Consider the following 19,389-nt stretch of genomic DNA (forward strand, 5'->3'; position numbering starts at 1 on the left):
ATTTCTTTGTTCACTCACTTAGCAATTCAATCTGGTTTATACATTTTATTCTAGATGCAAGTCACTATATTTACTTTCAGAGAGCTTAGAGTTTAATGGAGAAGATAGAATGGAAATGAGAACTGTGTGGCTAGGGTTTGTAGTGGAGTACTTCAACATGGCCTGAGTAAAGCCTGAAGAATGAAGCAGTTCCTGGTTGAGGCAAACATGACAAATCTGATGACAAAATTGGCTCACGTGCCCCATTTCCACACTTCCTCCATTTTTTGTTGGTCATGAGGCTTGAACTTGGAGTCTGGGTGCTGTCCCCTGAGCTCTTTTGCTCAAAGCTAGCACTCTACCACTTTGAGCCAAAGCTCCACTTCCAGCATTTTGTTGGTTAATTGGAGAGAAGAGTTTCATGCACTTTCCTGCCTGGTCTGGCTTCAAACCGTGGTCCTCAGATCTCAGCCTCCTGAGATTACAGGTCGGAGTCACTAGCACCCAGCTCCCTGCCCCTTTCACTTTGTTATATTTGTATAAATGAACCAATCAGGGTTGGGATGACTGTAGTCATGGAGGAAAGAGAAACACCTTCATTCAGAGTAAAATGTGTACCTTGACCATTATGTACCACCACAGTGAAACATTCTGATATTAATGTAATTTAGCCTCAAGATGGGAGAGTGAGCATGAGTGCTTAGCTACAAATATGTATGAAAAGGCAGATATGTATTCAGAAGAAAAAAAATCTCTAATAGGGTGGAAGCCAGGAAAGTTTGCCATCAGACGAGATAAATTTAAAGAAAATTTTGGAAAATAGCAAACAGATGTGGCTAGATTGGCCAAAAGAAAAAAGAAAAGAAAAAAACCCAATGACATAAAATAGATTTTAGAGAAAGCTGATAATAAGATGGTATCTGTTCTTTCCCAAAGAACCTGAAGAAATGAGGGCCAGAATTACATCAAGAAGAATCAGTGAGGGTAATTAGTAAAAGGATTCTGCAAAGACCACTGCCCACTTCTTTCTACTCTCCCCTAAGCTCTGAATAGAAGGTCAATTCACCAAAGTAGTTAACTCCTAAAAATAAAGCGTTCCTTGTTTTGTTAGTTTAGACAATCTTAAATTTGCTTCTTACTCTCCTGTTTTCAATGTACTCACCAGCCTTGCCTTTGATGAGGAGGAGCATGGCAGAAAACCATTCCTAGGAACTCCAACCAGCCGTCTCTACTAGTGAGCCTGCTCTTTGTTTATAAATATGAGTGGGTCAGTCAAAAGCCACCAGTCACTGAAGAAAAACAAACATCATGATAGAGAAGGATCCAGATGAAGAACAGAACAATGGGTACCAAAGGAAATAGAGTTTGACTAGGACAAGATGACTTTATTTTTTGCTTGAAAAACACTATTTTCAGGGAAATTTGGGAGAACATTACATCTACAAACATAAAGAATGATTTTTTAAAAGATGTTCAGTAGTGGAAAGGCTGAAAAATTGACATGAAATGACCCAAAAATGAATTTGAGAACTTCAAATGAAAATAAGTAAAATCTGACTGTACTTAAAAAAGGAGGGGAAAAGATATGAGAAAAGTTAAGGACATACAGGAGAGAGAAACATATCTAACATCTCCTTGAGCTGTAAAACTTGCAATAGTTCCCATAATAAGCATGACTGGAGGAAAAACAGAGAAGATGGAGAAGATGAGCATTTCAATGAAATAATAGAAGAATGTTTTCCAGTGTCAAATAAACCTTGAATCTTGGGATTTAAAAATCCCTAAGAAGAATAATGAGTAAAAGATACATCTGAATGTGTTCTGGTAAAATCTATGATCTCCAAGCACAATGAGAAAGTCCTAAAAGTTCACAGAAGAGGAAAGCAATCTATATAAGGATCAAAGTCAAAATGGTGACCATCTTTGGTTCTGCTTCTAAGTTGCTAGGAGACAAGAAAACAAAAGTTCATAAACTTGAGACGGAGAGTTATTATGAATCAATCTTTTAGTTGTAAGGGATTTCTATATAGCAGTTCTTTGGCCAATCTGGGGAAAAAACACAAATAACTCCAGCAAAACTGAAACTGAGTCTAAGGAAGGCGTTGAAAAGAAAGGATACATTTGTGAAGGAAGAATTCTTAGGGGACTAGCTAATATTTGGCTTAAACTAGAATAGTAATAGCAAAGCACAACTTTCACAAGAAATTAGATTTGAGCAACAAGTTCAAATTCTTAATTTCATAGTTTGCCTATTAGAGCAAGATTAAACAATTTTAACCTTTAAGATAGTAGTGATTATCTTTAAGATATTAATCATGATATTTCTTTTCTTGTTTATATCCCTCAGCATTTTCCAAATGTTATATGATAAATATTTATATATAATTTGTAGCTTAAAATGATTATTAATCAAAAATCAATAAAGACAATTTGAATATAGAACTAGGACTATAAAATATCCCAGGTTCAAAGACTTCCTTTTGGATAAGAAAGATGACCAATAGGGTGATTACATAAAAATTGTATTAGCCATGTGCTGGTGGCTCACGCCTGTAATCCAGCTACTCAGGAGTCTGAGATCTGAGGATCATGGTTCAAAGCCAGCCCAGGCAGGAAGGTCCATGAGACTTTTATCTCCAATTAACCACCAGAAAACCAGAAGTGATACTGTGGCTCAAGTGGTAGAGCACTTGCCTTGAGCTGAAGAGCTGAGGGACAGTGCCCACGCCCAGAGTTCAAGCCTCACAATCGACCCTCCAAAAAATAAATATTGTACTGATTGTGGCTAAAATAGGTGATTTGAGTCCCCCCCATCTTCTTTACTTTCATCTCCAAGAACTTGCACCCAGTACTGTATGTCTGAAATTTCTGTGAACTGAAACCTTGTGTAAGTTCAGTCCATTCATATAACCTGAGAAAGTTACAATTATTTCAGGACTTTTAGTGATCATATCAACTGTAGAGCTTACATAAGAGAAGGAGGAATGGCAGTTTTATTTTAAACTCTTTAAATGTTCCTGATTAAAAACAGTAAAATGGTAATTGCCAAGGACTGGTAGGGAGGGAAGAATGGTGAGCTCATTTAATGAGCCATAGAGCCTCAGTTTGGGAAATAAAACATTTTGGAGATGGGAGGTATAATTGACATGCAAGGAGGTAAATGTATTTAATGCACTGAATCATTCACTTAAATTGGTAAATATATATATATATGTATATATATATATATATATATATATATATATATATATTAAGTCCAGGTATTCTAAAGTGGAAGACGTGCTGCTTTCTTTTTCTTTTTCTTTTTTCTTTATTTTTTTTTTGTCGGTCCTGGTGCCTGAGCTCTGGGCCTGGGCGCTGTCCCTCAGATCTTTAGCTCAAGGCTAGCACTCTACCACTTGAGCCACAGTGCCACTTCAAGCTTTTTCTTCTTATGTGGTGCTGAGGAATTGAACCCAGGGCCTCATGCATACAAGGCAAGCAATCTACCACTGAGCTGTCTTCCCAGCCCTTTATTTTTCTTTTGCATAGCATCGTAAATTCAATATTATACCCTATACATAAGTTTTCTATCCTTTGGAATTCTAACAAAGTAATCCTTCTGACAGGATACTGACAGAGCATATCATAGCACCTTGACTGGTATTTGATATTAGTTTGTTCTGAGAGTCAGAGAGGGAAGAGTCTTTTCTCCTACATTTTGGGAAATGACCAGAACAGTAGATGATCAAAAGTAATTTTTTAAAAATGGAATTCATGGTGCTGGGAAAGTGGCTCAGTGGTAGAGCACTTGCCTTGCGTGCATGAAGCTCTGGGTTCAATTCCTCAGAACCACATAAGCAAGGAAAAAAAAGCCAGAAGTGGCACTGTGGCTCAAGTGGTAGAGAGGTAGCCTTGAGCTGAAGAGCTGAGGGACTGCGCCCAGGCCCAGAGTTCAGGCCCCATGACCGGACCAAAAAAAAAAAATGGAATTCAGACTAATGGTTCTATTTTTCTTAAATGACTTCCATTTTTTGGAAACATCTATTAAATATACAAGAAAAAAATCATGAAAAGTATAACTTCTACTTAAAATGTCATTAAACTCCCTCCACAGAGAATCCCTAAAAGAGAATAGTCCACTCTAACTGCCACTGACAGTTGATCCTGTATGAGAGTTCAGGGCTCACCCATCCCTGAGTAGCCAGGAAGGACAAGATCATTTAGGCAGCTGTGAACTCAGAACCCAGAAATCCATTTTCATTTCCAGCATCTACAAGTATCAACAGTATTGACAAGGGAACTCTTCAAATTGTAAAGCCTACTTTCACCTACTATCAGAGCTGAGTTTAAGACTCTTCTCATTGGTTTAAAAATATTCAGGTAATTGGAGAGTTAAAAGATGTACTATTGATTCGGTTTCCCACAAGGAAAGGACCTTAGGGACAGAACTCAGGACAAGCTGTTGAGTGACTAACAAATGGATTTGATAGCCACACAGAAGTTGTTTTCTGTCATGCTCCCATTACATGTACATATTGTACATATTTTTGCACATATGATATGCAATATTCTTAAGAGTGGCATGATCTGGTTAAGGACATTCCAATACTTGCCAAACACATATATTAATGAACAAATGTTCAAAGCCTTCAACTAAAATGACATGAAATAAAGACTTACAATTAAAATTTTATCAAACAGAATTTACTCTTTCATTGGTGACTTGATTCACAGATTTTCTTCAGAGCAATGGTGCAATGTCCTAAGGATTTTATTATAAACATCAAGTTCATAATCCTTATTTTTTTTCTTTTTGTTGTTGCTATTGATGCTGGGGTATGAACTCAGGGACTGGGTGCTGTCCTTTTTGCTCAAGGCTGATACTTTACCATTTGAGTTTCACCACCATTTTATCTCTAGTTAACGACCAAAAAGTGGTTAACTGGAGATAAAAGACTCAAGACCTTTCTGCCTAGGCTGGCTTTGAATTATGATCCTCAGATATCAGCCTTCTGAGTAACTAGAATTACAGGTGTGAGCCACCAACACCAAGTAGTTTTATAGAAAATGTTATAAATGCTTGATTTAGTATGGGTTTTATGTGAATGTAACCTTACCAAGTCATAGTTTGGCCAAGGAGGAGATTCCCTTACTTTATTCTAAACCATTAGAGCAGAAAATAGAGCCAGACAGTAAATAACTCACCTATAAATACAACCCAACTAAAATTAAGAAGACTAATTGCACAGTTTTGATGGCAAAACAAATTTAACATCTTTTTAATTGGAAAAGTTCGAATTTTTCTAGGACGAAAAATGGAGAAAAATGAAACATTTAACTTAGCACATAGGTTTCAAACAATGCATCCTGTTTGTAGCAAAAGGAAACAGGTTATTGAAATGTTATAAAACTATTTAACACATACATTACTTGTCTGCTTTTAGCTTCCTGTTGTTATCAGATCAAATTCCTCATAAGTCCATCAATTCTAGCTCCCATCTTATAGATCTTTTCTTTTAAGATAATTATCTTGATTTTTTGTTACTAGGATATTCTCATGATACTACTTATGGGTCATCCTTTCATTCTTTTGGGTAAGCCAACCACTTTTCAACCCCTAAGATCCAAAGTTCACTGCCACTCTAAAGTCAACTCAATGCCATATATCCTCTCAGATTAATCTAATCATTAATCACTTAGAGCTTTCACATGTATCCATCATGACACTAGGCATTGTGAGAGTCTTAAACAAAGATGGATAACATAAATCTGGCCCCTTAGATACATCTGTTGCCCAGTTTCCCTAACATGACGATAGGCTTGTCAAAGACTGCCGGGTCCAGTGTTATCCTAGCAGTATCTGTCTCATTTAGTGGGAACATCTTGGATGAGGAGATGTGCCCTTATTACTGAAAGGTCTTGGTAATTGGATCACATCTGCCTTATGTCTATAGTGAGTAAATGAGGGACAAGTGGAACAAACACGCCAGTACTTGGACACAGAAAGAATACTCGCATAGATTCCCAGCTGCAGGGTCCACTGTATGGAGTCAACAAGCCTTAAATGAATAAATGAATGAGTACCTTTCCTATGCCAAAGTGAGAAGACCATCAGAAAGGGCTAATGTTTAAGCAAGCAAGAGGAGAGTTAGGGGTGTTGATTTCTCTGCAACCTAAGATCAGAGATTCCTCTTTGAGTTAAGGAAAAAATTATCACATTTCTGATCATACCAAATGCTAGTTATCCAAGCATATGAAGCTAAAAGTCAATGGGATAGCTGCGATTTTGGCAATTTTTAAGAGGAAAAAAGAAAAAAAAAAAAACAGCTTTGCTGAATAAGCTAAATTGTACCTGGCCAAGGGGGATTCCCGCACTTTACTATAAACCATAAGAGCAGAAAATAGGCCCAGAAATGTTGGAAATGGGCCAAAAGAGAGTGTCAAGGAGATAGCAAAGTCTAACAATAGAACAGTAGGCAGCAGATTAGCTAGAGTAGGCGTGGGAAGGAGGGAAAACAGTGGCAATGAGAATGGCACAAATACTGTCATCTATACAGGACCCTCCTACAAGCAGGGTCTAGCCAGCAGGGGGCTATGAGTAAGAGTTCACTAAGGCATGTGGTCTATAGCATTAGTAAGTAGGTTGCTATTTCAAATCTACAAGCAGGTTATATTTCTGGAGTTCATTATAATTTCATTGCTAACTGACATATATTTTATTTCAGAAATTATTTTAAGTTAGGTGAGGTCTTTAGAAGCCCATACGCCTATTTAATCAATATGTACCTGAAGGTTATTCTTCTATAGAGGTATTTCACTAGGTTTAGTTACCAGTTAACTAAGATCTTACAGGCTTCAAATAACAACTTCTATTTTATTCATAAATGTGCACATTAAGCAAGAGCTCATCAGGGCGTGCTCATCTATATCTGTCCAGCATCCAGAGAGATAAGGGAGACAGTGGAATCTCTATAGATTCACATATCTGGTAGATGTTGCCTTAGCCCTAACTGGAGCCATTGGTGTTTCTGGACCTCTTCATAACATGATGGCTGGGTTCCAAGGAAAAATGTCAGGCATGAGATAAACAAAGATAGCCTAAGACTTTTTGTGATCTAGCCTAGAAAAGCATCCAACATCATTTCCACTGTACTCTATCAGTGAGGCCAATCACAAATTCATTCGGTTTAAAGAGCAGTAGATAGTTAGACTCCATCCTTTAATGGGGACCGACATTCTACAAGAGCAAGTCAGAATGGAAATGATTGTATGCCCATTTTGGAATATTACATTGTTCAACAATATACACTATTACTACATCTAGAGACATGGCAATGTATTCTAACTTGAAGAGTAATATAGCATAGTGAATGAAGAGCAAGAATTATGGAACTAAACATCTAGAGATCCATTATATACATATACACATACGTGTGTGTGTGTGTGTGTGTGTGTGTGTGTGTGTGTGTGTGTGTAAAACACAGAAGGCTTGTTTAAACTTTCTGTGTCTTTGTTCCTTGTTTCAAAAACTGGGATGTTGTAAAAAAAAAACACATTATTTTGAAAGGACCAGAGAGGACTATGTAGCTTCCTACATATTAGTTGCTTGAACAGCAGAGACACACATCTTCCAACTCCAGCACTGCTTCTTCCGCGGGGGAGGATGCTGGAGGCATCACTAACAGAATTTGAAAAATCTAACTGTAACTTCGGTAACTATGGCTCAGAGATTCTAGTAAAGAACCCCTTGGAGGTGGTGCACTCCAATCAGTTTAACTAGATATTAGGAACCTAAGTCCCTGGATGATTGTGTAAAACAGAGCTCTTTTCTACAACCTCTTTTGTGAACAAGTGAAAAATGGACAGAACTGAATTCCTAATACCATCAGAATTAAGGCTCATTTAATATAGCACTGAGCCTATCTCAGTTAGATTAATACGGGAAAAATGGGAGAGATACTTGGGCACTAATGTAAGCATTGCTTAAAGAAAAAAAAGAGATGGTTCTCATTATTTGCATGACATAGGGTGCTGGCATAAATGAAATTCATTCTCTAAACCAGTCTGTGCAGTCTCATTTATATTCTGAATGAGAGGACAGCCTTTGGCCCCCTAGGAATAGGACTGGGCATACTAACCCAGAGTCCCTGTCACTGGTAGGAAGAGATGGCTCACAAATGTGGGCCGTGGTTTGCTAGCTGAAATGCCTCTTCTGAGCTATGAGTCTGGTGTAGAATCGAATGGTTATCAGGTTGCCTCCTTGTTCTGACGTGTTTTTCCTTGTTTTCTTTCTTCTTTTTAGTAAAAAACTCTCCTTTTTACTAAGAGATCAGCATGGCTACTGAACCCTGGTTGCTGTTACACAAAGGTATTCCCTACACAGCAAGTTCCATGACAGAAATCTTGTCCACCTTGTTCCTCATAGCATCTCTAGTGTCTAATCTAGTATTAGGTATATAGTAGGTACTAAAAACTTACTGGGTACACCAAAATCAGAATGAGGAAAAGCTCATGCAGACAAAAGTCAGAATCTCTCAAAGTAACTAGGGTTCTACCTCGTTAGATATCTCTGATACCTACCAATGGTAGATGTCACTCAAGGGTTGCATTAGTGTGGAACTCAAAACGCCTGATAATAACACTGTGGATGCAGCAGGCAGTTAATAAGTGTTTTCTGAATGGGTGATCAGGCTGAGCCTGATCCACAGTAAGACTTGGGAAAGGTAGGATGGGATCATTTCAGTGGAATGCTATTTTTTTTTATTATATCTCCAAGAGGATGTTGTAAATATGGTCGTCACAAAACTGATGGTGGTTTTACTTGTATGAATCATATGAGAGTCTGTGTGAGTCTGCTGAGTAAACAGCCAAAGAACACAGCATTCTTCTTGACATTTACCTCTAAAAGGTGGCTTTATATGTATGACAGCAAAGAAACTCCAATGTCATCATTTAAAAATCCATTCTTGCATACAAGTAATGTATATAGCCTTTGGTTTTCCTGGAGTTTCTGGGGGAAAAAATTCAGAAAACATGGACAATCCTCTCCTTAAGACAGGAAGCAAAGCTGGGCACCGGTGGCTCATGCCTATAATCCTAGCTACTCAGGAGGCTGGATTTGAGGATCACAGTTCAAAGCCAGTCCAGGCAGGAAAGTCTGTGAGACTCTTATCTCCAATAAACCACTAAAAAACTGAAGTGGCATTGTAGCTCAAGCCGTAGAGCTCTTGCCTTGAGCTGAAGAGCTGAGGGACAGTGCCCAGGCCGAGAGTTCAAGCACCACAACCGACCAAAAAAAAAAAAAAAAAGACAGGAAGCAGCTATATAACATCTTTCAGACTAGAGATTTTTTTTCCTATAAATCAAATGTAAGATTTCATTGTGATCTGAGCATATTCTGTTTTACATTAACATAAAAGAAACTTTAAAGAGATGCTGTGTCTTTAATTCAAGGTATTTATAGGTATATATTCTTTTAAAAAAATCCCCTAAATTTAGCCACAGAGAACAGGCTGCTTTTAGTTTGGAAACTGTGGCTCCAGTGAATTTAAATATTTATCACATAAATTTTATCTCAAAGTCTCAATGAGCACTGACTTTCATGGTATCACTTCTGGAAACAATAAAAGTTGCTGCATTATTTTGGAATGTTGTTTCTAGTTGGATTTTCATCATGAGGCACCATTTAAATAAGTTAATTTCATAAAAAGAAAATAATGACACATTCCTTTCTGAACAGAAAGTTTCAGCCAGCTACTATCAAGAAGGAAAGTATACAGTCAGGGAGTGAGAGATTAGTTAAAGTTTTCCCAAGTTTCTTTATCAGGTTGCTACAGAGACCCAGAGTCTCCAAAGCAGGTGTTCGTTCCTAATCCACAAAGTAAGAAATGTTTGAGAACATCCTCTTTCATAATCCCTCTGAGAACAACATGAAGAAAAATTGCTAAGCCTCCATTTCAAATGTGAAGGATTTGGGTTGGGTTTAAACAACAGCTTGTGTAAAATGTCATACTTCCTGTTCTCTTACGCGATGCGGGGATGATGGCGCTGATGTAATAGAAGGATGACTTGGAACGTTCGAAACACAGTCAGCGGATGCAGAGTTCCCCCAGTTGTGTGGAAAGAAAAATCTGGCAATATCTTCTGCACATTTAAAATGAGGTGAGGAATGAGGCCATTACTTTTATGTATGTCATACATGAACACCTCCTGCCATGGATCTAAAATATCCTCTAAGTCCAATTAAGGTATTACACTCAGATTTCTTAGGAGGTGTCTCCATTTCCCACTGTATGATGACTATGTTTTAGCTTGGAGACCTCTGTCAGATAAATGTGAAGTAAATGGAATGAACACTACAATTTGTCAACACACACATGCATGCGTGTGTGTGTGTGTGTGTGTGTGTGTGTGTGTGTGTGTGTGCCTTACATTAAGCTATGAAGTCATAGGTAGGTCTTTAATGTTCTTCTCTTCAAATGTGTTTGCACACAAAGTACCTTCTAGAGTGTTTCTTCAGCCACGATCTCATATAACATCCAGCATTCTTCATTTAAGAACTACTTGCTTATCTTCCCTGAGTGCATAAAGGTCCCTTTGTAAACAGCACATGCATAAACACTCTAGGTTTTCCTCTTAACCCTTTTCTAGCCAGGTAAGAGTTTCCTGGTGCAGGTAATATGGGTCTGCTTTGAAGCTCTGGGAGGAAAATAAGGGAGAGTGACAATTAGTGTATGAACGTGACATCCGTTTCCCACAGGATTTGGTGAGTTCTGGAAATTCACACCCTGGGAGAATAAAATCCTATCTGAATATGGAAATGACATTCTGGATATTGTCCAGTAAGTAGTTCTATAACCTTTTGGTGTCACAGACTCTCCTATCATTTAGCTCAGGGACAGACAGAATTCAAGAGAACTCAGTGAACTTGGCTGGCAAAAAATTACATTCTGGTTTTCACAACCTCAAACTGAAATTTAGTATTAATTTCAATTAATACTAAACCAAACCATGATGTCTATGATATTGTTGCCAAGAGAAACCACTGATATTTTCGCATCATGTTACACTTATTATACCAACTCCATCTCAAAATACCATGTATGCACACCAGGACTTCCAAACTATGGCAGCTGTTGCCCCTGCTGCTAGTTTGTACTATTTGATAATGCATTATTAATAATGTACCTGTACTATTTAATAATGTATTATTAATAATGTACACATCAGAATTGCTATAAAAATTGGCTCATGTTTTTGGATAAAATTGATTTCCCTTGAAATTCTGCATGGCTTATTTTAAAAACCTCACTCTTGAAGGAGTCTATAGGTTTCACCAGGCTGCCAAAGAGGCTTATGGCACCCAAAAGGTTAAGAATCCCCGAAACTATACACAAGGCAACAGCCAGGTTTCTAATCATTCCTTACCAGAATTTGTTGAAGCTCAAACAAACTTGACTTTGACATCAGCATAATCTTGTTGCTGTAAATGAATTATTCTAAGAAGAGCCAATTTTTCTTTTTCTTTTTTTGCCATGGGCGAAGACCTGTAGACTAGAGATATCTCAGCTTTCATAGCATAGCTTGCTTTCTATAGACCACATCATTGACATTTTGCCATTAACACTGCATTAGTCTGTTATATTTTATAGCATTGAAATTCAATCTGTAAGAGGAATATAGTAGTCATCTTATGACTTCATTTTAAAACACAGAGGGAACACTTAAGAAAAACTATCATGACAATACCATAGTTTGAGTAAAAGAAGGAAGCATCGAAGTGCACCCCATCATCCATGGTGCTTTTAATGATGGCACTAACTGGTCCTCTCCATGGTCAATTAAAATGTTACACAGCAATTAACATATTTTAAGGGGTGTTAAAATAGGCCCTTTGGGTTATTATAATTACAGGATCAATTAAGTGATGAGATGGTGTCGCAGTTGATGTGTTGAGAATGATAGTGCATTTGATTTTTGGAAAAATCCTCCATGGAGGTTCTGACCAAAATAGACACACTGAACACCAGCAAGCTAAATGAAGAGCCACTCATAGAAAGCTATTAAGAAACTATTAATATAGCCATAATTATTCACTTCACACTGTTCAAAATTCCCATAAAATAAATAAATAAATAACCATCAGTATGTTGAAACTATAAAGAACATAAAAACAAAACCAATATGTTGTTATATTGAATTGAGATATACTTCATGCACCATCAATAGGTCCATATATATATATATATATATATATATATATATAGTTAAGCCTGTTTTTTCCTTGTAAAATTACTATCTATATTACATCTGGTATGTTAAAATTTGCATTTTTCCTGTTAAATCTATAAGAAATAGAAATGTGGTTATAAATCTATGCTTCCATTAACTTCAATACCAGAGGTTTTCATTGAATTCTATGCTACAAAACAGTCCAACTTCGTGTGCAATGAAAGCAAATTCTGAATTACTAAACTTGGAAAGGAAATAAACTATATCAATGCAAATAAAACAATCTGAAGTATATTGTAGGAATAACGAGTGAAAAAACCCTACTAACCACAGTTACCAAATTATTCACCTAAGATCTAATCCAAATTTTCAGTGACTAAGTCTGAGTTGAAGTAGACCTTGTATCAATGACATATTTAGTTTCAAGTCTATTGTTTTCTTCCCTGGATAATTACTTTAATTAAAAAAAACAGCTTGCAGGGGTCCTTATTAAAAGACTATCGAATGACATTCTCTTCACAGACCTATTTGCAGGAGAGGGCACTGAAAATGTGTACTTTTCTCTCACAGCCAAAACGCAACTCCATGCACACTGCATGTAAAGATTCCATCCCAGCTTCCATGGCATGCTCTGAATTATTTTTCTCTAAACAGGAAACTGTTGACAGTTTTCTCCAGTATTTTCAGAATGCCAAGGTCTTATTTACAGAAAAATTCCAACTTTGAGTCTAATGTTCTTGCTCACTCTCCGCATTGTTGCTAATAATGAGTTTACGAACAAGCTAGAAAGCAAATTCCTAACTGTTCTTGGCTGATTCAGAAGCAGGAAGCAATTGCAAAACGGAAAAAGTTAGTTACACACTAAGAAATGCTGGACTTTTAAATCCCAAACAATACTAAAGGAAAGATTCCTGGAATTCACAAGAGCACACTGGGCTCAAGTGACAAGTCTGTATCTTTAAATGAGGTTACATTAGCAAGTGTTGAGCAAGAATAGCAATTACATTTTAACCTCCTTCACGGAACATTAATCCCAATTTAACCAAATTCCATAGCCTTTGCACAAAATTCATGACTAGGAGCTGTTTCACATTCTTTGCTGGGTCTAACAAGAATTGCTCATGAAGACAAACTTGCAGAAGATAAGAGAGGAGAAAACCACATGAGCTATAAAAACACCTAACTATAGTACACAAAGCAAACTCATTACCTCACACAGAAGGGCAGGGTTTAGCAGTCCATGCTCCACAGCCCCTGGGAAGCAACAGCAGCAGCAGCAGCAGCGGCAGCAGCAGCGGCCAGCATCTACCAGATTCTCCCAAGCCTTTGGCTGTGTGGACTCAGCCACAGACTCTGCCTCTAGCTGACGTCAAAGTCTCTGTCACATGGCCAGATAAAAGCCAAGAGAGCATTGGTTGTCGTAGCAACCACAGAACGGCTCTGAAATTATTTCAATAGGTCATCTGTCACTGTGGTGTGTGTGTGTGTGTGTGTGTGTGTGTGTGTGTGTGTGTGTGTGTGTGTGTGTGTGTGTGTGTGTATGTGTGTGTGTGTGTGTGTGTATACTCACAGTACACAGACATCACCCACAGTTCTTGACAATGACAATGTCAATCCCCAAAGTTGTGACTCAGAATTGCTTACAACTTTCTTCTTTAAAGCTTCAGCATCTTTCTTTACAGTTGCTTACAGGAAGATGCACGATATTCGGAAGTTCCCATTGATCTTACTATTACCAGTATCAAATGTCTGTCTGTCTGACTGACTGTCTGTCTACTTCTCTGCATCTATCTCTTCAGCACCAAAGGAAAGAAACCAGAAAAATTCTGGAGGTATTTTTTCTTAGCTAGTTCAATTTATTTGTAATCAAATGAAGAAAAACAGAACCTGAAGTAGAGTTAATAGATATTTAAAAAAAAACTCAAAACTGTCAGCCAGGTGCTGATGGATAATGCCTATAATCATAGCTATTTAGGAGGTTGAGATCTGAGGTTGAGATCTGTGGTTCAAAACCAAGGTGGACAGAAAACTGAACAGAACTCTTATTTCTAATTAATAAATTTTAAAAAACTAAAAAACAGCAATGGAAGTGTGATTAAAGTGGTAGAGCACCAGCAATGAGGAAAAAAAGGGGAGGATAAAAAAAACAAGCAAGAGCATGAGGTCCTGAGCGGCCCAGTACAGGCACACAGACAAAAAAATGTTATTAAAATGAGCTAATTATTGTGACATTTACAACATCCATTTGATCAAATTCATTCTACGAAAAGATATTTTTAAAAGGAAATTTTTTATTGTTACTATAATGGGATTTTATTGTTACTATGAAGGGATTACCATTTCATAAGTTAGCTAATGAGCACATTTCTTTTTGGACAATATCACCCAAAAAGATTTATTTATTTTTGATGGTCCTGGGGCTTGAACTCAGGACCTGCGCATGTCCTGAGCCTCTTTGTGCTCAATGGTTGCACTCTACCACTTAAGCTACTTCCTGTTCTTTCTGAGCAGTTTTATTGGAGATAAGAGTCTCACAGACTTTTCTGCCCAGGCTGACTTTGAACTGTGATCCTCAGAGCTCAGCCTCCTGAGTGGCATGAGCCACTGGTACTTGGTTCAAAAGATATTTTTTCTAACTATGGAAGAATCACATGGATGCACTGGGCCCACACTAAGGTTGTCAAGGAATCAGATGATGAGCCTGAGACTAAGTTGGAGGGAGAAATACCATAGCAGTGCATTGTAAAATGTATATGTAGAAATGATGCCCTAACACTTTCAGCACAGCACTACATTGAAGTAAATGTGATTAAGCCAAAACCTCTGGCATGTCCTTCTCTCTCAAATATTCCAATCTCTACCCTTTGCTGGTGTTCAGCACCATGTAAATGGGTTAGTGCCCCACAAATGCCAATTAAATGAAAGCCTAGAAGAGCAAGCTAGAAGGATGGTCTTATCTGTTTTCCACCTTCAGCTTCATTTCGTTTAGGAACACTCTCGCTTTCTTTTGGCCTTCTATACATGCTATACTGTACAATTCTCCTTCTTAGTGAACAGGAAGTTAAGTAAATACATTTAATGAAACTCATTGGAAAGCCTTCTGAAAAAGACTTTAAGAAAAGACATTAAGGAAATGTCTAGCCTTTCAGGGCTGATGCAATGGTACAGACCTATGATCCCAGCTACTTGGAAAGAGGTCTGAGGTCAGCCCAGGCGACCATACCTGAAAACTAACTAAAGCTATAAGGGCTGGGGTGTGGCTCTGGAGCACTTGTGCTTTGCCAGTGTGAGGTTCTGGGTTCAAACCCCAACAGCATCAAAAAGAACAGAAAAGATGAAAAAGCATGACTACTCAAAGGACAGAGCTAAAAGTCAAGGAAGAAGAAAAGAAAACATTTCTCTAAAAAAGCTCTAAGGATCCTTACATGCTATGATTATATTGTGCGCACACACACATATAAGCATATATATGTATATATACACATATGGAAATACATATATGTATATATCTATGTACATATGTTTAGAGAATAGCTCTGGGTTGTTACAAAATACAGATGGAAGCTATGGCAGATGGGCAGATTATGTTGGTGTCACTTTAGAATGACATCTCTTCAGTGGACTCGGAATCACTTCTTTAATGACAAGACTATTTTCCAATCTGTTTGACTATAAAGGTTCCCTTTCCACCTTCCTTTCTTCTTCCTTAGTGAAGTAGAGTTTTCTTAGAGAAGTTATTTTCTGGATGCTATTAGCTACAGCACTGTAAAATCAAACTACAAAGAACTCAAGCTGGGTGCCGGTGGCTCACTCCTGTAATCCTAGCTACTCAGGAGGCTGAGATCAGAGGATTGCTGTTTGAAGCCAGCTCAGGCAAGAAAGTCTGTGAGACTCTGATCTCCAATTAATAACAGAAAAAAAACAGAAGCAGAGCAGTCGCTCAAATGGTACAGTGCTAGCCTTGAGCCAAAAGAAGACCAGGACAGTGCCCAGGCCCAGAGTTCAACCCCCAAGACTAGCAAGAGAAACAAACAGACAAACAAAACAACAAAGAACTCTGCTCTTCTAATTGCAGATGAATGAAAGTTGGGAATTTACTTGTTTGGGTGGGGACAATGGACTCTGATATCTGTCTAAGGGAAAGATTTCACACTTCGTCACAATTCATACATTTTTGTTCTAGTTCTAGTTTTGTTTCCACCCCCACACCTCCATTCAGAAGTATACATTATAGACCTAGGGGCTGGAGTCTAGAAGAGGTTAGAGAAAGTGTATCCTCCTAGACATCCTGGGCCTCAAGGTCTCTCAGCTGTCTCTGGCTCCCAATCCATGGTTGATTTTTTTTTTTTTTTTTTTTTTTTTTTTTTTTTTTTTTGTCGGTCGTGGGGCTTGAACTCTGGGCCTGGGCGCTGTCCCTCAGCTCTTCAGCTCAAGGCTAGTGCTCTACCACTTGAGCTACAGCGCCACTTCCAGTTTTCTGGTGGTTTATTGGAGATAGGAGTCTCACAGTCTCTCCTGCCCGGGCTGGCTTTGAACCGCGATCCTCAGATCTCAGCCTCCTGAGTAGCTAGGATTACAGGCGTGAGCCACCAGCGCCCAGCTCCAATCCATGGTTGAATGGCGCCTCTTCTGCCTCTCCGAAGCTTTAGCATCCCAGAGTAAAACTGCAGAGCCACCCTCTGCCACTAGGGGAGGCCCCCTGAAACAGGAAGTTTCAGCTCTAAAATTTCTAAACTCAGAACCTCATGCTTATTTGGCAGGCATTCTACCACGGGAGCCATAATTCCAGTGCATAGTTAGAATCATATAATATTTTAATTAAGTATGTTTTAATATATACTGAATTAGGTTTAAACGTCTAATAAATTAATTAGTGAATGGACTTCAAAATGAAAGCTGGTCTGGAGGATGTGGCTGGGTATAGAGCACCTATCTAGCAAGCTGAGGCCCTGAGTTCAAACCCTAGTACTGCTAAAAAGAAAGAAAAAGAATAATGGGTGAACTAAGTTCTATAATCTGCTTCTAATTTGTCATCATTAATTTCCTCTTGCAAACAATTTGACCTAGAGATTCCACTTACAAACCAGGACTAACAGTCTTCTGCAGAGTTAAACCATAATGCTGTTTTCTTTAGAACTCAAGTTTCTATCAAATTGACTAATTAATCCAAATGCAGTTGAAAGCATCATTTGAAGTATATATAAGCTCCTTCTCCAATGACAGCCCACCACATCGAAAACAGCAAATATAACCTAAATGAGGTCATATTTTTAAGGTGAAAATGATTCATCAAATGTAAAATTATCCATTCAAAAAAGTTCTCCACCATTACTTTCACCTGGTATAAGCAGCATCTGGTCTGTGTATTATTATTAATCTGACTGCTTTGCCAGAAATAATTGGCGAAGGCCACACTTGAACTAACAGGATCAAGAATAGGCAGTTAGCAGCCTTTTTTTTGTTGTTGTTGTTGGTCATGGGCCTTGAACTCTGGGCCTGAGCACTGTCCCTCAGCTTTTCAGCTCAAGGCTAGCACTCTACCACTTGAGCTACAGTCCCACTTCCAGTTCTCTGGTGGTTTATTGGAGATAAGAGTTTCACGCACTTTCCTGTCTGGGCTGGCTTTGAACTGTGATCCTCAGATTTCAGCCTCCTGAATAGCTAGGATTACAGGCATGAGCCACTGGTGCCCGGCCAGCCTGTTTTTTTCAAGGTATCTAGGTAGAGATATTGCTGTCTCCTCTGCCTTAACATTAATGGGAGAGCCCTGGATCTATTTTTCGGAGTTCCCTGGTTCAAATCTTATCTCTTATGATAGGACCTTGGGCAAATTGTTTGTTTGTTTGTTTGTTTGAAGTGCTCTGAGCCACTGTGACTACACTCTAAGGTTGTTGAGACAATCATAAAATGGATTTATTCTAAAAGTCTGGTCTCTGTCCAAGAGTATAGGACTCGAATATTTGTGTCATTTCTTGTTTATCTTACTGACTGATAAATCTATGAAGACCTTTCAGAGAAAGGATGGGATTTTTTTCATCTCTAAAACCCTATGATTAACACAGGGCCCAGATACGATGAGTGCTCAACCCATGTTGAATAGCTCATTGGAAAAGACTTTCTAAACAATAGAAAGAAATGATTTCTTTTCCTTCCTACTAACAGAGAAGGAAAAGGCTTTCAAGACTCCATCCTCAACACACACACACACACACACACACACACACACACACACTCTCTCTCTCTCTCTCTCTCTCTCTCTCTCTCACACACACACACACACACACACACAAAAGGCCAGGAAGAAAGAAAGAAAACAAAAAAGTTGACTTATTTACAAAATCATTTAGCAATGGATGGATTCAGGTAAATTTAAATTTATTATTACTGAATCCTGAATGTTTATGACAAGTATACATATAGATGTTGATATGATTTGTGATTATTGCTGTTGGTCCTAGACAATAATTTACTTTAACTGATGTTAAGTACTTGCTGTATGTGGAACATTATTCTAAGTACTTTTCATAGAATAAGTCATTCACTATGGTATCTATGAAGCTGGTATTATTCTTTTCAACATTTCACAATTAGAGAAATCAAAACATAGGTTAAGTTACTTGCCTACCTAAATACATATCAGCACTGGAATTCATATCAGGAAGCCTAACTCCACAAAAATTTGGAAATAATTTACACTTGATATATTTTTAGAAGGACTTGGATTTGTTTTGTTTATTTTGGAACTTTTCTGCATCTAGAAATTCTAAATATCATAATCTAGCTTTGCCCTAAGAAGTAATACGGCAAGAAAAAAAATAAACATGGAAATATGAACCAAGGATAGTAAGCAAAGTAAAACTATAAATCACCTTAAATAAAACTATGCCAAATGTAGCTGGACACATCCTATACTCCTAGCTACTATACTATCCTAGTTACTAAGGAGGCTGAGATCTGGAGGATTATGGTTTAAAGTCCATCTGGGCAGGCAGCTCAATCGGTGGAGTACCTGCTATGAGAAAGCAAGTTGAATGAGGGTATTGGGCTCTGAGTTCAAGCTCTGTTAGAGGCAAAACAAAACAACACACAACCCTATGCCAACATTATTAAAATCCAACATTTAGTCATAGACTTAGATGACTTCTATTTTCTGCTTGATATATTCTTTAAAAGTGGTTGGGAAACCTCCAAGAGTAG

At 38.0% G+C, this 19,389-nt stretch overlaps 1 protein-coding gene across 11 annotated transcripts in view; it reads right to left on the minus strand.

The window, feature by feature from the left end:
- Ncald (neurocalcin delta) overlaps nt 1-19,389 on the minus strand; it is a 373,688-nt gene that overhangs the window by 68,244 nt on the left and 286,055 nt on the right. The window contains exon 1 of one of the 11 annotated variants that reach the window (XM_069991162.1): nt 13,403-13,530. The exons of the other annotated variants lie outside the window; for them this stretch is intronic. The gene's annotated coding sequence lies outside the window, so the exon portion shown is untranslated. Of the gene's footprint in view, nt 1-13,402; nt 13,531-19,389 lie in introns of those variants that run through there. 11 annotated transcript variants of the gene reach the window in all.

Source organism: Dipodomys merriami, unplaced genomic scaffold (genome assembly GCF_024711535.1).
Source record: "Dipodomys merriami isolate MVZ:Mamm:240054 unplaced genomic scaffold, mDipMer1.0.p SCAF_4, whole genome shotgun sequence".
NCBI lineage: Eukaryota > Metazoa > Chordata > Mammalia > Rodentia > Heteromyidae > Dipodomys > Dipodomys merriami.